Source organism: Lissotriton vulgaris, chromosome 10 (assembly GCF_964263255.1).
Source record: "Lissotriton vulgaris chromosome 10, aLisVul1.2, whole genome shotgun sequence".
Classification (NCBI taxonomy): Eukaryota; Metazoa; Chordata; class Amphibia; order Caudata; family Salamandridae; genus Lissotriton; species Lissotriton vulgaris.
In genome coordinates this window covers 473,775,347-473,793,650 of record NC_141698.1, presented here as the reverse complement: position 1 = coordinate 473,793,650, position 18,304 = coordinate 473,775,347, and the positions used below count along the sequence as shown (strand labels likewise).

General features: G+C 47.3%; 1 protein-coding gene across 1 annotated transcript in view; it reads right to left on the bottom strand.

Annotated features, from left to right (window-relative positions):
* LOC147685423 (syntaxin-binding protein 4-like) overlaps positions 1 to 18,304 on the bottom strand; it is a 986,001-nt gene that overhangs the window by 388,472 nt on the left and 579,225 nt on the right. The gene's annotated exons all lie outside the window — the stretch shown is intronic.

Below are 18,304 nucleotides of genomic sequence, written 5' to 3'. Positions count from 1 at the left end.
CAGTGATAGAATTCAAACTAGATAATATTGGTATCATTGGTAAGTCTGACATGCTTTTATGGACTCAGGTCAATCCATAAATAGCTGGTACAGTAGGATTTTGATTAACAAAAAATTCATTCTTTCTTCACATATTCAATTCAACTCCTCAGCATCATCCAACACTGACTTAATATATCTCTTAAGGCTGGACAGATTACACTACCCCCAGCTAACTAATGTTCTTTAACATTCAGAAATGTATCTATCAGGTACTCATTGTCTACTGTGCCCATAACTACAACCTCCCACCTTAATGGTTAAGTTCGCATCATCACTCAAACTTTTAAGTGCCTGTTTGTGTGCTTTTGAAAAATTATTATCAAGACACACAGGTAGGTTTTTAAAACGTTTATCAATCTCTATTTCTGCGATCATCTCAAATATTTCTACTAGTTTGCCTACCTGTGTAAGGGAAGGAGTACACATAGATTCTAATTTCAATCCTGACTTAAAACTAATTTCCTGAATTTGTTCCCCTTCAAAAATACTGATAAGCTAGTCTTCCTAAAATGGTTTCCAATAGCTCTCTAGCTGGCACCTATTTACTGAATGGGTCAAGACCAGAGCTTAATTTGTAAAAAAAAGAAGTGCAGGTGCTGAAAATGTTGCCAAGGAGGCCACAGCTCACTTCTTCTTCCTGTGAGCCCCACTTTCAATACTCTAGGTGCCTCAGTCTCTATCTTTTAACCTTGCTGTTGCCTGTCCCCTAAATCTTTGCTCTAAGAGTCTATCCTCTCACCTTTCTAATTGTTTTCTATATTCTTTGTCTCACCTGGTGTTACCTTATTCCCTGTATTTCTGATTTGCCCTCTATTCATTCTAGCCCTGCCCTTTTTCCTCTTCAATTTTATCCATGCTCTGCTCTCTCCCCTCGAGCTTGGCTCTTTACTATCACTCTTCTAGCAGTGATTAGCTGTGTCTCCGTTTTATCATTTGTCTGCTTTTTTCCCTCTGTCCTGCCCTCTACATCCTTTCATTCTATCTCCTCTCTTCTTAATGCTCTCTTTTTCACATCATGGCTGCTTTCACTTTGTATCTGATTTGCTCTCCTTTTCTTCTACTTAGCTCTGTCTTATCTCTCTCCTCTCCTGTTGTTTAATCTCCTATTTACTCCTGCTCTCTCTCTCATCTATATCCCGGTCGTCAGCCTGTACATGTACCTGCTATTTTGAACTCCGCGTTTTCCTGTTGTCATTCCTAAAGAAGTGGAAGATGGCGTGTTTTACTTTTTACCTACACTGAGTACAAAAACAATATGTACACCAAATGAAAATGCTTTTTTTGCATATATTAATCAGTGCTGTATGACTAGGTTTATTGCGGAACAGACGGCTGCTCGAGCACAGCAGGTGATGTCACTGCTAGTGCTGCCTGTTATTAGTAGGTCCAGGTATTGCGATGGCATCAGCATCCACTGCTCAGTTTGGTGTGGCCCTGCCTGCTAAAGCACAGGCATTGTCCCCAGCCATAAAGCTGTCAATGCCGGTAAGTATGGCTGTGGTGCCGACTGGACTCACGCACGCTCAGCAATTACCATGCTGGGGTGCAGCGCACAGATTCTACAGGTGACGCCATGGCACACAAAGTTGTGTTGGTCCACAGCTGCATCGAGCACGCTGAGGATAGCAGCAATGCAGGGCTGCAGGATATCCTACTCTGGCTACACAGCAAGTGGAAAGTTCACACTTACTTTCATTTATTCTTCTTCAAGAGCCCTCACTTCCAAGTTCCAAATGCGCTCTCGCAGCTTCATTGCCTCAATTCCGTCATGAGCCAGCCCCCAGCTACAATTATACAATAGGAGGCTTAGGCTCAGGCAGTGGCAGGGTGCAGCAGACTCTGGGAATAGAATGCAAGCCCTAGTTTGTCGATGGCTTCTTGGATTTGTGATTGGCGTGATGACATTATCCCTAACGTGGTGATACACAATCATGAAGAAACTAAAACAATCAGTGCCACCATGTGGCAGCGTTTCATAAGAGCTGGGGCTAGTAATTAAGTGCTGGTGCCAAGCACCAGAAAACACCGGCTCAAATTAAGCACTGGAGATTCCCCATTTTCGGCCAAATTTTACGACACTTATTTCTCTTTCTCCTAAAAGCCTCAAAACATCTCTACCCTAATGTAAGTTAGAGGGTAAATAAAATCTTCTACATTTCTATCTCTTACCTACCTCTTAGACATTCCCAAACTTCAGCATGCATGCCAAAAACCAGCCTCTAAGAACATTTTTCCAAATGTGGACCTACAATAAATTCACAGGGGTGGGATACCGCAACCAGTGTGCCTAATTCCATGGTGGAAGGTGAGACAGAGAAACAGAAGGGGGATATTGGGGTTCACTCCTCAAAAACTTTAAGTATGGGTCACTTAGTGCATTTTATAACACTGTTTCCCAAACATGTTGACTAAAAAGTCATAGGCTTTACAGGTGGTTCTGAAAGTACAATGGCAGAATTCTTAAACCTCTAACACCGTTGACTGAGTATTATATTTCTGCAGTAGCAAGCCATGGCATGTTTTGCACCCAAGAAAAACTTTAATGGATGTGTTAAGTATATATAATGTAGAGTAACCTTTCACCAGGGGGCGGTTTCTTGGCACTTAAAATGGAGGAAGCAAAAACTGTAAGGCTATTTACCAACCAATAGGTTTTTAATACTTTTGGTAGTATTTCTACAGAGGCTTAAGGGAAGAGAGTTCCAAGTTGTTGCTGCAGCTACAGAAAAGGCGCTGTCACCAAAACGTTTCCCCTGATATTTTGGGCCATAAGGAAGGAAAGGATTGCTGGACCTCAGATTTTTCACAATTTGTGCAACTGAACGTTAATGGCCATTAAAACTGTCCAGTAAGCAGAAATAGCCTAATGGACAATACACATAGCCGTAAAGATGATTCTACCATGAACTGAAAGGCAGCCAACCGATTATCTTGCGATGGTAATTGGGTCAGATTTGGCAAGGTCATAAATCAGTTGTATTGCAGTGTTTTGCACTACTTGATTTTTCTGAGGGGTTTAAACAAAATGGAATTTCCATAGTCTAATCTATATTGAATTGTTGTTTTTTTTAACACTGATTTTACAAATGGTAGTCTTCAATATAAGGTGTTCAGCTGATAATAGCAAGATTTGGGGTCTTTGCAACTGGGTACTGGGTCAAGGTCAGACTCTATATAAATTTCACGATTTTGACCACACAAGAGTAAAGGATGGAGAAGGGCCCATACAAAGAGGGAAGCATAGGCCATGCACTTAGATTGAAACTTTTGTTTATTAGGGTTCATCATAAATAGTTTTCGGTCATCCACCAGAGTGTGACTGAAAAGCTATCTACTAAGAGGAAGTTGGCGGTTAATACTCACTCCCATTAGGGTATACTCCAAAAATAGTTTGAATATCATTGGCGTACATAAAAGGCTTATACCCAGATTGCACTAGATAAGCCTGGGGCCGCATAGAAATATTGAAAAGTAGTGTTGAAGGAATGGAATCCTGAAATTGTACCAGTGCTGAAGCAGGGAAAAGAAGCACATAATCACATGGTGTACAGGACATTATCCATGCTAAACATGGACTACAAGATCTTAAGTAAAATACTAACAACCCGGCTGTTACAGCACATGCCGACGCTGGTCCTTCCAGACCAGGCCGCATTCATGCCAGGGTAGGAACACAGCCATAAACATTCGTAGCCTTCTAAACATTTTGGATGCAGAGGACTATGAGAGGCCTAAAACAGTGGTCTATGCTGTGGACATCGAGAAGGCCTTTGATAGTCGAGAATGGCACTTCCTGTACAAACTGAGGACTGTGATGGGAGTGGGATCTTTGAAATGGGTCACTCTGCTATACACAATCCCAATGGCCAGGTTGCGTACTGGGAAGACTATTTCTTCCAGACACACAGTAGAATGTAGGACGAGGCAGGGCTGCCCGCTGTCCCCACTGTTATTTACTCTTGCTATGGAGCCACTGGCTGGCAGAGCAAGAAAGGGGCAGGATTACTGAGGTCCGATGACCGAAGGGACACACCATTGCATAGCCTTATATGCGGAAGACCTACTGCTGTTCCTCCGGGATACAGCAGCAGACCTGGACGGTGGACAGGCCATGTTGGAGCAATTTGGTAGACTCTCTAGCCTCAAGGTCAACAGGCAGAAATCGAAACTATTCCCTATGACGCCTTATAGACTCCCGCCAATGGACCTGGATGGCCCCCATTGGGAACCCAGCTGTCTGACATATCTAGGGGTAAGAGTATATCATGGTCCTGCCGAGCTCCTGGAAGGCAATGCGATTAGGGCAATACTCTCAATCTGATCCTCTATGGACTTCTGGGGTCCCTACTGCTATTGGTAGCAGGGCGAGTAGCCATACTGAAGAATTTGACTGCCAAGGACACTACACTTCTTTGAACCTCTCCCGTTGCGGGTCCCCCGAGCGAAATTTAGAGAATTAGACTCGGCAACCACTTTCTTCATATGGAGTTAAGGTGGCACTTGCCCCACTACAATGTGCCACAGCAGAGTGGGGACTAGCAGTCCCGGATTTCGAGGCATATTATATAGCAGCACAATTGAGCTGGTTGATCCAGTGGCTTTTAGCTGAGAGGAACCCAGACGAGGGCAGTATCCATTTGCGCCTTCAGCTCAGACACTAGCAAAAATACTGCTAAAGGTACAATGGAGCACGGGGGACACAACTGAAGTTAAGATGGTGACGATGTGCTGGGCAAGATACCTGAAACGAGTGGGCAGCAGAGTTCCCCATTCCCCTGAACTGCCATTGGGCCTGCTCCAACAACTTCCAAGGGGGAGGTGATGGGCAGGACTGGAATCCTCGGAGGAGGCAGGCCTGAGAGTAGTGGGAGATCTCTACTGGGACTCAGAGCAGCTCCCATTTGAAGAGTTGCAGGCTGAATATGACCTACCAGGAGGCCACTTCCTTATGCACAGGGCAATCACATTGAGCATACGGAAGCACTGGGGCACGGGTACTACAAAGCCCAGAGCATTGGATGGCTTTAGATATGTAGCACTATCGACAGGATGGATAAAAACGGTTTCTTGCTTCTATAGGTGATTCTCTGCGATGGGCAGAAACCTCTGGAGCGATTAAGACTACAGTGGGAGTAGGACGTGAGAAGGCCAAACCCAGAGACGGAATGGGAGACTATTATAGAGAGGCCACCGAAGGTTTCCAGGAATGCGAGGTTCAAACTGATAAACTACTTTGACATCCATATGGCGTACCTTACGCTGACATGAATCAGAAGATATTTCGGGGTGGACTCAACAGCCTGCCCCAGATACTGGGACCAGGAAGCACATATGATGGACATATTCTGGGACTGTCCTTCATTACTTGTGTTTTGGGAAGAGGTACGACTGACCATAGGGGAGGTCATCGATAAAGAGTTACCCCAAACACCAGAACACTACATACTGGGGTGGTTTCCAAATGTAGTTAAGACGAAAGTGACAGTGACATTTTAGGACTTGGCATTTGTTTTGGCCAAAAGGGAGCTAACTAGAATTTGGAAGGTACCTGGGGGTCCAACAATAGGGATATGGAAAAAGGAGTTGTAGAAATGGGCAGGGGCAGAAGGCAGATTACTGCTCAAAAAAGCAAGAAGAGGCATAGGCAACTTGGAGAAAGCATGGGACAGGCTAGCGGGGGGCCTGGCAGATAATGGATGAGAGGAGGAGAGGGAAGAAGCATCATTGCCCACAACGCCCGCAAGGAGGGGGGAGGAACAAGACAAGACAGCATAGAGAGTACGACAGCAGAGAGCATCCACTTGGCTATATGAAGTGCCGTAATAGCAGGAGGCATGAAGAAGCTCGGGCGTATGAACAGTACCTGAATAGAGGACCAGCAAAAGCAAGTGCAACTCAAGGGGGGAGAGGGGAGGGAATTGAGAGTTCTAAGTTACTTTTAAAGAACCAGTTTATATTAAGACAATTGCATAGCTGACACCAACGTGCACAGATATGTGATGCTCATAATTTGAAAATCAATAAAATATGGTTTGAAAAAAAGGAATGTAATCCTGAGGCACGCATAGATCAACTTCTTTAGGAGTGGAAAGATACTCAGGTACCACTATGCCTTTGTTGTCTTGTTGTTGCCTTTTATACCAATGTCTAACAATCTGCTTGGAAGGATAATTCGATAAGTGGTTATCGAACGCTGCAGAGACGTCCATGAGTGCTACTGGGCCTCTTGCATTTTACATCCTTTTAAGGTCATTCAGGAAAGATACAGCAGCAATCTCCGTGCTGTGTTCAGGATAAAACCCAGCTTGTTGGTTTCCCAATAAATGTAATGGCTTTAAAACAATTTAAGAGCGTTATAAAAATAATTAATTCAAAAATGTTAGGTTTTGTTTTTGAGAATTGCTGTATCCAACAATGGATTATTTAGCTTTAATCTAGCATTGTACAATAGACCAGTGTAAAAGAGAATATGAAACAATTGTTAGAATTCCTTTCCCAGTGAAAGGTACGGCTAGTTGGAAATATGTCTTTGAGCATATATCTGGGGGTGAATTTATTAGTCTCTTTGCTGATTCAAAATTATCAAATCCCTCTCAGAGGGAAGATAATTTTTTTTCAGAGCCCGCCTGGTCTGCCCTTGTTATACTGAAACATGCACAGTATTCTCATTGAGATAGGAAGGGCAACTAACTGAAAACTGCAGAAAGGGATACCTCTGAAGTTAATGAGCAATTTAGAGCCGTTATATTGGTTTTTCTCGTTTTTAACCTTAAGGAGATATTCCTTTGCCAAGGATGAGAGGTGTTTTTTTTTGCTTGAGGATTACAAATTCTTTACCAGAGTGTTTCTGCTCCGGGATGAGCAAGTTTCGTATTCACCAGTTCGAAACAAAACTACTGATTTGTTTTTTATGACTTGATTTTTAAAAATTATTTTTTCAAGATGTAATTTGTTCAAAGTTTACCTAGTTGTGTTATTCAGAGAATTCAAACACCAATCATAGAGTTATTTATAGTTCTGCATTTCAACGTATTGAGCTCAACAGAGATTTCCTAACCCAAAATGGAAGGGCAAAAGGTCTTCCATGAGCAACAGTTTTTTAATGTGTTTGTATTTCTTTATCCCACTTGCCTTTACATAAGAAAGGGATGGCAAAGTGATCAGTCATCAAGCAATTGATTTTGTGGTGGAAGGGATACCTTACTACACAAAGCATTCCAAAGAGGCCTTTTCCTCTTTCTGTGTGTTGCCGAAATCAATTTCGGTCATTAAAAGACCATAAAAAGTAAACAATGCAGGTAGTAAAAAAGACAATTCTAAACATTTTTCGGAATTATATCAATTAACTGTCTAAACCTCCAATGGAAAAGGAGTATTACAATAATACTTTATTGTTGATTTAAAACAGTACAAACAGCTAAAATCGTTAATAAGAACATTTTTTTAAAAAAAGTTAATTGTAAAATACTAATCAATGCTCAGTGGTGGAGATTACTGCCTTCAATGATAAATTTAAGAATCCCCTTCAAATCTGCCACATTTAGTTAAAAAAACGGGACAATGTGGATATCACAACTTGCTAGATCCACAGATGCCCTGTTTAGGTTTGCAAGTAAAGTTGGTAATAAGCCTATTTGTGAAACTCTACAGGAATAAATGCACTCCAATAGCCAACTATGGAACAATTGTCTGAGGGGTGAGGGGGCCAAAATATTTTGCAAACTCAGGAAAACTCCTTTTTGGCTAGGCTGCTTGGTGTACCTCGTACCATACCTACGATAATCGCTGATAGATAATTAAGTGTAGCCTTTGTTGAGGATATAATTAATTTGAGGGCGATAACTGGTTGGAACAATATCTGCAGCAAATCAGGCATGAAATTCTCAAGAGAGGTAATTAATGATTGCCTTGCTCTTCAGCATTGTAATAAAATCCCATGGTTGGTTCTTGTTAATATGCTAATTAAGGAAATTGATGCAGTGCTTCAGATTTAGAACCCAGCGCATATATTACAGTTTGGTAAGAGAGAATTAAAAGCCATCTTTACCACTAAACGAGCAGTTGAGAGAGAAATTAAAGAAAGGAAGAAAAAGTCTCAGTAACTAAATACTTGGAAGGGTCTTTACAATTCGGGCTATCTTGTGATGTTAACAGACATCCAGAAACGATTCTACACCTCACCAGGTTTCGATTAGGTATCGCATATCATCTTGTAGCTATCCAAAAAAGAGATGCGTGGTCTAATAGACTCCCCAGATAACCGTGTGATGGAGTGCCAGTACAATCTTCAGTGCACTTTATATTATTTTGTGGATTTTATAGTGTGGTTAGGAAATGTTTTTTTGTGTCCGGTCTTACTATCAAAGAGATTTATAATGCATCAAGAAGCCTATATGTTTTTATCTAGCCAGGAGGCTGACTATATTTGCCATGCCTTTTTCCTTTTTAATAGGGAGGCTATAACAGAAAGAAAACCCCTCTCTTTGTATGACAAACTGGTGTATGAATATGATTAGTCGTGTCAGCATATATTGTGTCTTATCTTTTTATTTTAGACACACTCAACACTATTGCGTTTTTTATATTGCAAATACCTTGGTTTTTAGGTCTCGCCTAGGCAGGGCTTGCGCTGTCTCTTCAGGACATGCTGTATTCAGGTATGGACTGGAAGCTCCACTCATTTTCCGCCCATCTTTTTCCAGTTGGCTCATGTTACCTTACTTTCTAAATGGTTGCTTTTGATTAGTCAATATTCTTAGTAGTCCCGCCTTAGTACCGACTTTTCTCCTTTTGTATCTTCCCATGAGGACTGGCCCTCTCGCGTTTGTTGTTACTCTGTATGTTTTATTTAGTCTGTGAGCACTATTTTCTTAAATGACTTTCTCCTGCCTGCTACTGCAGGCTAGACATGCTCTTCCTCAACTACTTTTTTTAACCAGAATGACAGGCCTTGTCGCTGCGCCCTATCTTTATGCGTGGCTCCCCATATTGAGGTTGACAAACAAATGCTTTTATTTAAGTGCTGTGACGTCAAGCTTTAACTTTAAATATTATACTTTCTTTTCACTGCGCCACACCGCGCTAAAGATTTAACATGGCGGGCTTTCCTTTGTGCTGCATGGTTCACCTACATCACCGTTTAAATATCAATTTCTTTTTCAGCAGCAGCAAAATGCTGCACTTTCACTTTAACAATGGCGCCCGAGAAAGGCGTGTCTTGGGAACATGGCCGAGAGGCCGTGAGCTCTCGAGCTCCCGGCCGGCCAGCCGCTATAATCCTGGAATCTGGAGGCAGCCGACTCTCTGGACTGCTGTGCCCTGACCGGCATGTGTCGCAACATCTGTAGGGTGCAGTCTGCCCGGTAACACGGCTGTGGGACGGAGCAGTGGACTGGTTTTTACTGGCCAAACAGACACAGACAGCTGCATCATGGAGGCAGGGTGGGGTGCAGCCGATCATGGAAGCAAGTCTAAGCCGGCGGCTGCGGAGCCTGCTATGAAGTGCAGCGGACGATCTACCGGTGTGGATTTCTCCCCCTCCCCTTGCAGGCGGTGAGTCTGGAGCTGATTAATCGGGGAGCGAGCTCCGACGGAGCGGGACCTTCATTGGGCACAATGCGGCCATACTGGAGTGCGGGGTGCACTTGAAGGGGGAGGGTCCCAGAGCTGATTACCCCCCCCCCCCCCCCCCCCCCCCAAGGGCAGTGCTCCCTGCAAAAAATGGACAGGATGGCGGCACCGTCGGGAGGGCAAGGCAAATAAAAATGTTGTGGTACCGGGGCCGGATCGGGATCGACTACAGAATCGAGATCAGGCGCCATCTTGCTCGGGAGAGCTACACAAACCAATTGGTGGCCAAGGTGCCGTCTGGCTGAGAGGACTTAGGGAAGATCCTGTCTGGAGCACTAGTGGGGGCACTGGGGAGCGCCTGGGGAGGAGTGCCCAAGGCGAAGCCTGGCAGAACATTCTCTGGGTCCACGTGGGGCCTGGAGGGGGAAAGGAATCAAAGGAGCTCTGGGTATGGTCTGATAAGTTTAAGAAGCCCCTTCGAATCTGCCACATTTAATTAAAAAAACGGGACAATGTGGATATCAAAACTTGCTAGATCCAGTGATGCCCTGTTTAGGTTTGCAAGTAAAGTTTTTTTTTTTTTTTTTTGTGTAAGACCTTTATTAACATAAAGTAGAATACACAGCATGAGCCTACATCCCTGAGGCCGGCTCGCCACGTTACTTTGTTCGTTTAACACAAACGAAGTTAGATATGGAAATCATTGTATAACGTTAGGCATAACCGCCTTGCATGCCCCAAGTAGGACTCTTAGCAGACAGTCTATATGAGTCTTACATTTTGTAATTTTATCAACCGAACTTCAACTTTCCCCAACTGAAGACCTTACATTGCTCTCATTTACATCCTATACTGTGATTGAAACAGTGTCCCGGCAGTTCCCCAAAGCAGCCTTCAGGCGCCGCAACTCTCACATCAGTCATTCACATTCCAGTATCACCAGCACACCAACTAGTCCTCCTCATTTTCCTGCAATGAATTCAGATAGTCCGACAAGAAGCACCATACGTCCTTAGGCCTCGATTTTACTGGTAAGTCTTCTTCATACGTTTGTAGTTTATCCCGACAAATAGACATGTCATGTAGCCACACTTTTGTAGTCGGTACTCTACGGCTGTGCCAGCATTGCGCCACCTGTCTTTTAGCTAACAGTAGTGCGATTGCACAGAATTTGCGTTTCAGCGCTCTGAATTGGGGTACAATACCTAGCAGACAGATCTGTGGCGTGCATTGCACCTCATCCTCCAACATGACCGAGAGTGCGGCAGTAACCTCCTCCCAGTAATCCGCAACTCTCGCACACTTCCATGCCAAGTGAACAAAGTCCGCACCGTCCCTGTTACAGCGTTTACATTTGTCGTCCTCTTGGAGCCCATATTTACGCATTTTCACCGGTGTGTAGTAGACTTGGTGAATGAACTTGAAATGAATAATTCTCAGATTCCCGTTTGGTGTTAGTATCTGTGTCAGTGCGCACGAACTGTACCATTCTACCTCTGTCAGTGGATTATCTAGTAGTGCATCCCATCTCTCTTTAGCTTTAAGTGTGTGGCCTGCTATTTCCGATTGTGCAGCAGTGTACAGTCTAGATAACAAGTGAGATAGATCCCTCGTGGTGATCAGCATTTGCAAGGGTGCTAGAGTTTCCGGCTCCGCAGGGAATGATGGGTAATGTCCCTTTAATGCCCTTGTCAGTCTGTAGTATGTGAAGCGGAACATAGGAGTCTGATTTTGAATATAGTTCAATTGATCAATTTCTATAAATGTGCCTCCCTGAAACACGTCACCCATCTTGTCGATCCCAGCTCTAGACAGCAGAGACATCCCCACCTTTTCGTTAGGGACTGATAAAGCCTGATGGTGCTGCAGTGGCATTTCCGGCGCATATAATGGGGTTTTGTGAGCCAATTGCCCTAGTTTGTTCCATGCCTTGATCGTGGTGTCCACAGTGTTGATGTCCTTTGAGTGGAGTGGAGATCTTGTGTGTGATAATATTGCAGACAGGGGGACGGGATGGGCATCTCCCTCCTCAATGGCCACGTGAGTAATATAGGGGACCTCATGGTACCAGTATGCTGCGTACTGTGCCTGGGCACAGAGGTAATATAGGAGAAAATCAGGCACCCCGAATCCGCCTTTTGCTATCGGGAGCGTTAGTGTCTGTAGTTCAATACGAGCTTGTTTACCCGCCCAAATCAAGGTTAGTACCAGGGACTTTATGCGCCGAAAGACCTCCCGCGTAGGCGTGATGGGTATGTTGTTAAAGAGATATAACAACTTGGGCAAAATGTTCATTTTGACGATCGCTATTCGATCAGCTATCGATAATGGCAAGTGTATCCAACGACGGACCTTGTCGTCCAGCTTGGAGAGTACTACCCCATAGTTTGCGCGCATGACTTCGTCTGGATCCCTGTGGAACATGACCCCTAGGTAGCGAATTGGGTCCTGCTGCCACTCTAGTGGGTAATCTATTTCAAAGGAAGTAGTGGAATCTGTGAGGGGTATGAGTGAGGACTTGGACCAATTTATCGCCAACCCCGAGTGGCCTCCAAATCGGATGTATTCCCTAAGGAGCGAGTTCAGATGTATTTCTGGATCGCGAACATAGAGCAACATATTATCCGCGTAGAGCGATATGTGCAGTGGCCTGGACACAAATTGCAACGCCGAATCCTTGTAATTTTGACGTACTATGCATGCCAGTGGTTCTAACGCCAGCGCGAAGAGCAGGGGTGATAGGGGGCAACCCTGTCTCGTTCCCCGCCCAATGTCAAACGGGGCTGAAACGTACCCATTGATTCGGACCCTTGCACACGGTTTGGTATAGAGCAACGAAATCCACTGGACAAATCTTTTAGGGAAACCCATCCTATTAAGGACGGTTAGCATATAACGCCATTTGATTGAATCGAACGCTTTGGCGGCGGCGAGCATGACAGCCACAGCTTTAACCGAGGGATCTGGTATTATGCGAGGTGGATCTGGTGGGAACAAACCCCGCCTGGTCTGGGAGTACTAGGCGAGTCATCAGAGGGGACAATCTAACAGCCAGTAACTTTGCAAGTATTTTCGAATCTACGTTTATTAGGGATAGGGGCCTGTAGGAGTCGCAGTTTTCCGGATCTTTGGTCGGTTTGAGGAGTGCTATGATCATAGCTTCCCGCAGAGTGGGGGGGAGCAGTGACACCTCAAATGAAGTGCCATACATGTCCACCAAATATGGGGCAATGATATCCACAAACTTCTTGTAAAATTCGGATGTATACCCGTCAGGGCCCGGCGCCTTTCCATTTGGGAGCGAGGCGATCACCTCAGTGACCTCCTCAACCGTGATTGGCCGAGCCAGATATTCCCGATGGGCATCCGATAGCCAGCCAATCGCCACGTCATCAATCAATCAATCAATCAATCAATCAAAGACATTTATAGAGCGCGCTACATACCCGTAGGGTCTCAAGGCGCTGGGGGGGGGGGGGGGGGGGTGCCGCTACTGCTCGAACAGCCAGGTCTTCAGCTTCTTCCTGAAGGAGAGGTGGTCTTGGGTCAGGCGCAGGTCGGGAGGGAGGGAGTTCCAGGTCTTGGCGGCCAGGTAGGAGAAGGACCTTCCTCCTGTAGTCGCTCTTCGGATGCGGGGGACGTCGGCGAGGGCGTGGTTGGCTGATCGGAGGTGGCGTTTGGGAGCGTAGAAGTTGACTCGGCTGTTGAGGTAGCTCGGGCCTTGGTCGTGTAGGGCTTTGTGTGCGTGGGTGAGGAGGCGGAAGGTGATTCTTTTGTTGACGGGGAGCCAGTGAAGGTCTCTCAGATGTCCGGAGATGTGGCTGGTTCATGGGATGTCGAGGATGAGTCTGGCTGAGGCGTTCTGGATCCGCTGGAGTCTCTTCTGGAGCTTGGCGGTGGTACCGGCGTAGAGGGCGTTGCCGTAGTCCAGTCGGCTGGTGACGAGGGCCTGGGTGACGGTCTTCCTGGTCTCGGTGGGGATCCACCAGAAGATCTTCCGTAGCATGCGAAGGATGTTGAAGCATGCCGATGAGACGTTGTTGACTTGCCTGGTCATGGAGAGGGAGGAGTCCAGGGTGAAGCCCAGGTTGCGCGCATGGTCTGTCGGTTTGGGTGCGGTGCCCAGGGCGGGAGGCCACCAGGAGTCGTCCCAGGCGGAGGGTGAGGAGCCCAGGATGAGGACCTCCGTCTTGTCCGAGTTCAGTTTCAGGCGGCTGGTCGTCATCCACTCAGCTACCTCTTTCATCCCTTCGTGCAGGTTGGCTCTGGCGGCGGCGGGGTCGTTGGTCAGGGAGAGGATCAGCTGGGTGTCGTCGGCGTAGGAGATTATTTTGAGGTTGTGCTGGCGTGCGATGGCCGCGAGGGGGCTCATGTAGACGTTGAAGAGGGTGGGGCTCAGAGAGGATCCTTGAGGGACGCCGCAGATGACTTCGGTGGCCTCTGACTTGTACGGTGATAGACGGACTCTCTGTGTTCTTCCGTCGAGGAAGGAGAGGATCCATTCCAGCGCCTTGTCCTGGATTCCGACGTTGCTGAGGCGCTGTACTAGGGTGCGGTGGCAGACAGTGTTGAATGCCGCGGAGAGGTCTAGGAGGATGAGGGCCGCTGTTTCTCCGTTGTCCATCAGGGCTCGGATGTCATCGGTGGCGGCGATGAGGGCGGTCTCGGTGCTGTGATTGGCTCGGAAGCCGGACTGTGAGGGGTCGAGGGATCCATTCGTCTCGTGGAAGGCGGCCATCTGCTTGTTGACGGTCTTCTCGATGACTTTGGCTGGAAACGGGAGGAGCGAGATGGGGCGGTAGTTCTTGAGTTCGGTGGGGTCCGCTGTGGGTTTCTTGAGGAGAGCGCTGAGTTCGGCGTGCTTCCAGCTCTCAGGGAAGGTGGCGGTGTCGAAGGATGTGTTGATGATGTCTCGCAGGTGGGGTGCGATGACAGCGTCAGCCTTGTTGAAGATGTGGTGAGGGCAGGGGTCAGTCGGTGATCCGGAGTGGATGGAGATCATCGTGCGGATGGTGTCTTCGGTGCTGATCGGGGTCCAGGCGTGGAGGGTGGTGTTGGGGGGTGGCTGTTCGGTCTTGGTGTTCGTAGGTTGGATGTTGAAGCTGTAGTGTATGTCCGCGATCTTGTTGTGGAAGTATGAAGCGAGGGAGTTGCAGAGGTCTTGCGATGGGGTGATGTCGTTGTTTCCTGCGCTGGGGTTGGATAGCTCTTTCACGATGTTGAAGAGTTCTTTGCAGTTGTGTGCGTTGTTGTCCAGCCGGTCCTTGAAAGCAGTTTTCTTGGCGGTGCGGATCAGCTGGTGGTGCTTCCGGGTGGCCAGCTTGAAGGTGGTCCTGTTGTCTGGTGTAGGTTCCCTTCTCCAGACTTGTAGGTATTCATATGTTTCCTTAGTAGTAGATGTTGGTTGAGATTTATATAGTGTGCTGTAGGATTCTACAAAACATTTGACTATGTCTGCTGAGTGCGTTTGTACTATTCCTGCTCCTGACTTGACACGGAGTATCGCTGAGTGCCCCCGCCCCTCACATATTTTCCGCGCCAATACTTGCCCTGGTCTGCCCCCTTCTCCAAAAGCCCTGGCTGCATGTTTGCGGTCTAGGTATTTGATTTCCGACGTCAGGAAATCAGCATGTTCTGTGTGTAAGTCGCGCAGCTTGGGTAACAACAGTACATCCTGTGTGTTTTCATATTGTAATTCCAGGTCCCTCATCTGACTTTCGCAGCGGCGAATTTGGCACCTGATGTCTTTGAGTACTCCTATGGTAGTGCTAATGCAGACGCCCCTTATCGTGGCCTTAAAGGCTTCCCAGAGGAGACATGGGTCGTCAGTAGTTTGAGAGTTATAAGCGAAGTAGTCTTTGATCGCCTTCGTCAGGGTGTCGACATATATAGGGTCTGTGAGGGCCTGGGAGTTAAATCGCCATTGGAATGGGGGGGGTGTGTAGTGTGGAATGTCCAGCTGTAATAGAACCGGGTTGTGATCCGATAATGTGCGTGGCAGCACCTGTACCTTACGCGCCCATAGTGCAACATCCTTGGAGCCCAGCCAGTAGTCCAGTCTGGACCAGCTGTTGTGTGACGCGGTGATGTGAGTAGCGCCTGGATCGTTAGTGTGTTGTAGTCTCCAGATATCTGCTAACGCCAGATCCCCCATCATGTGACCTACCATAAGTCTTGACTGCTTGTGCTGTTCCACTGATTGGAAGGATCGATCCAGTCCGTCCTGCAGTGTCACGTTCCAGTCCCCCCCACATAAAATGTGTGTGCCAGTATGTTTCTGCAAGTGTCCCCAGATTTCCCGATAAAAGTCCAGCGCGTCAATATTCGGGCCATATATGTTGAGGAGTGTTATGTGTTGCCCCCTTAGTGTGCCTGTCACCAGCACATACCTGCCAGCAGGGTCCTGTGTCACATGCTTCTCTTCGAAGTTTACCCCTCTCTTAATGAATATAAGCACCCCCCGGGAATAAGATGAGTATGAGGGTCTGTAAGACGTTCCCGCCCATCTCGACCCCAGCGTAGCGTGAGTGTGCGGTGCTAGGTGCAATTCCTGCAGGAATGCAATGTCAATATTCCATCTAGTGAGACTGGCAAATACCTGTCTGATTTTCTGTGGGCGGGAGAACCCCCGTATATTCCATCTGAGGATGTTTAGTCCGTTCCTGCTTTCATTTCTAGAACCTGGCGTACCCATTTGACATAATACCACTCATTCCTGCACATGCAAGTAACCTGCCCGGATCCCGACCCCACCCAGTACAATGATCGCAATATGCAATTACAAGCCCCCTCATGGTACATTCGAATAATGCATACATTTGCAATGTCTCCGGTCTTCGTAAACAGTTAGACATCCCCCCTCCCCAAGGCCCTCCGACTCCAGCATCCCCAACCTGCCGAAGCCATACCCCTACAGAGCACAACTCCCTTAACCACTTAACCAACAACTTGGTGCTCATAGCAGAACTTGTATTGGGTTTTACCCTTACGGAGGACCGCCAGTAGCACAACACTCCACCCGATGTACAGGTGCAGGCGATATTAGATAGAAGCGGACAGAATCGCAGTTTATGTGTCCATTACTCCACAAGTCCACTCTCCCATTACCATCCCTCCGCTGGGTGCAGGCAGTGAAGCAGACCTAGAGGATATGTAGCCGCATCCCGCAGTGAACAGACGTGTAGGGAAGGGACTAATCCCAGTCAAATCAGTGTTCAGCCCTCCCCGCACTTAGTAATTTCCCGGCTACGCTTCATCCGGATCACAGCAGCGCGTAAGGGCAATGTCATCTCTATTAGTTTACAACTCGCAATGTGAGATGGACCGTAGTGTCCAACGTTCCGCCACCTTCTAAGCTATCCCATTCCAGTTGTGAGGGTCTGTGAGCACAGTGTACACAAAAAAGGTCCTGACTCATCGCCCACAGTAGCGGCAGCATTTGCAGTGTAACGCGGCCGTGTTATCTGAAATCCATCGGGAAAAGCCTGGTAGCAATGTCCAGACATGGGTGTTTGTTACAGTTCAGGGCAGGAGTGTGCTATAGTCCCAGCCATCCCAGCTGATCCCTACCCTTCCACCGCCCAAAGTCAAAGCGAAACGCCAACATCTCACCTCAAGTAGTCTCGCATCAGCAAACCCTGCACAGTTAGCCGAGAGTGGCAATATAGCAGTCCATCGTAGTCAGCTGTGCAGCAATCCTTACCGCCGTGTGAAGTCTGAGATTCCTAGGTGCATCAGTCCGAGTCTCTATTCTGGTCGTTCCGGGCTTCCGACCTCGTCTCTCGCTGTATTTTCTTGACAAGTTCGAGGGCCGCTTTAGGCGTTGCCAGCACGATCGTCTGCTCCTTCCACACCACTCGTAGCCGGGCAGGATATAACATAGAATACCCAATGTTCAACTCTCGTAGCTTAGCCTTCACTGTGGTGTATTCCCTACGTGCCTGCTGAACAGCGACCGTGTGATCAGGGTAGAACTCCAGGGAGTTGCCCTGGTGAGTGATTTTGCCCTTTTCCCTTGCAAGTCGGAGGATCACGTCCCTGTCCCTGTAATTGAGGATCCGCGCCACGATCGGTCTGGGCGCAGCGCCGGGCGGTGGTTTGGGGCCAGCGATCTATGAGCTCTTTCCACAATGAAGATCTGCGACAGGGCCTCCGCTCCAAAGATATCCTTACAAAAACCTTCGACGTATTGTTCCATACGGCCTGTGTTGGTTGATTCTGGCAGACCCGTGATTCGCACGTTATTGCGCCTCGAGCGCGCTTCCAAATCCTCCTCCTTCGCTTTTATCACTTCCAGAATGCGCTCCATTCCCGCGCATTTTGAGGTGGACGTCCGTGCTTCATCTTCGACCGCCGAAATCCTGGTTTCAGCTTCGTCCAGCCGTTCGCCGTGTTTTTCTTGTCGGGCAGCCATGCCATCCATCCTGCACGTTAGATTGTCCAGCTTCCCATTGATGTCCTGTAGATTTGATTGAATTGCTATCAGGATCTTTTCTATGTTGTTAGTTGGCGGCGAGTCCGAAGATCCGCCGACCTCCGCTGTGTCGTCCGCTGGCTTAGTCCCCCTCCTATTATCAAAGGAGAGTTTTGGCTGCTGTTTATCCGGCTTACCCATTGCGGCGGCCGGTGAAAGCACTTTCCTCAACGTTGGTCCAGATGCCCTCGTCACTCTGGCCGCCGTCGCCGTGTTTCC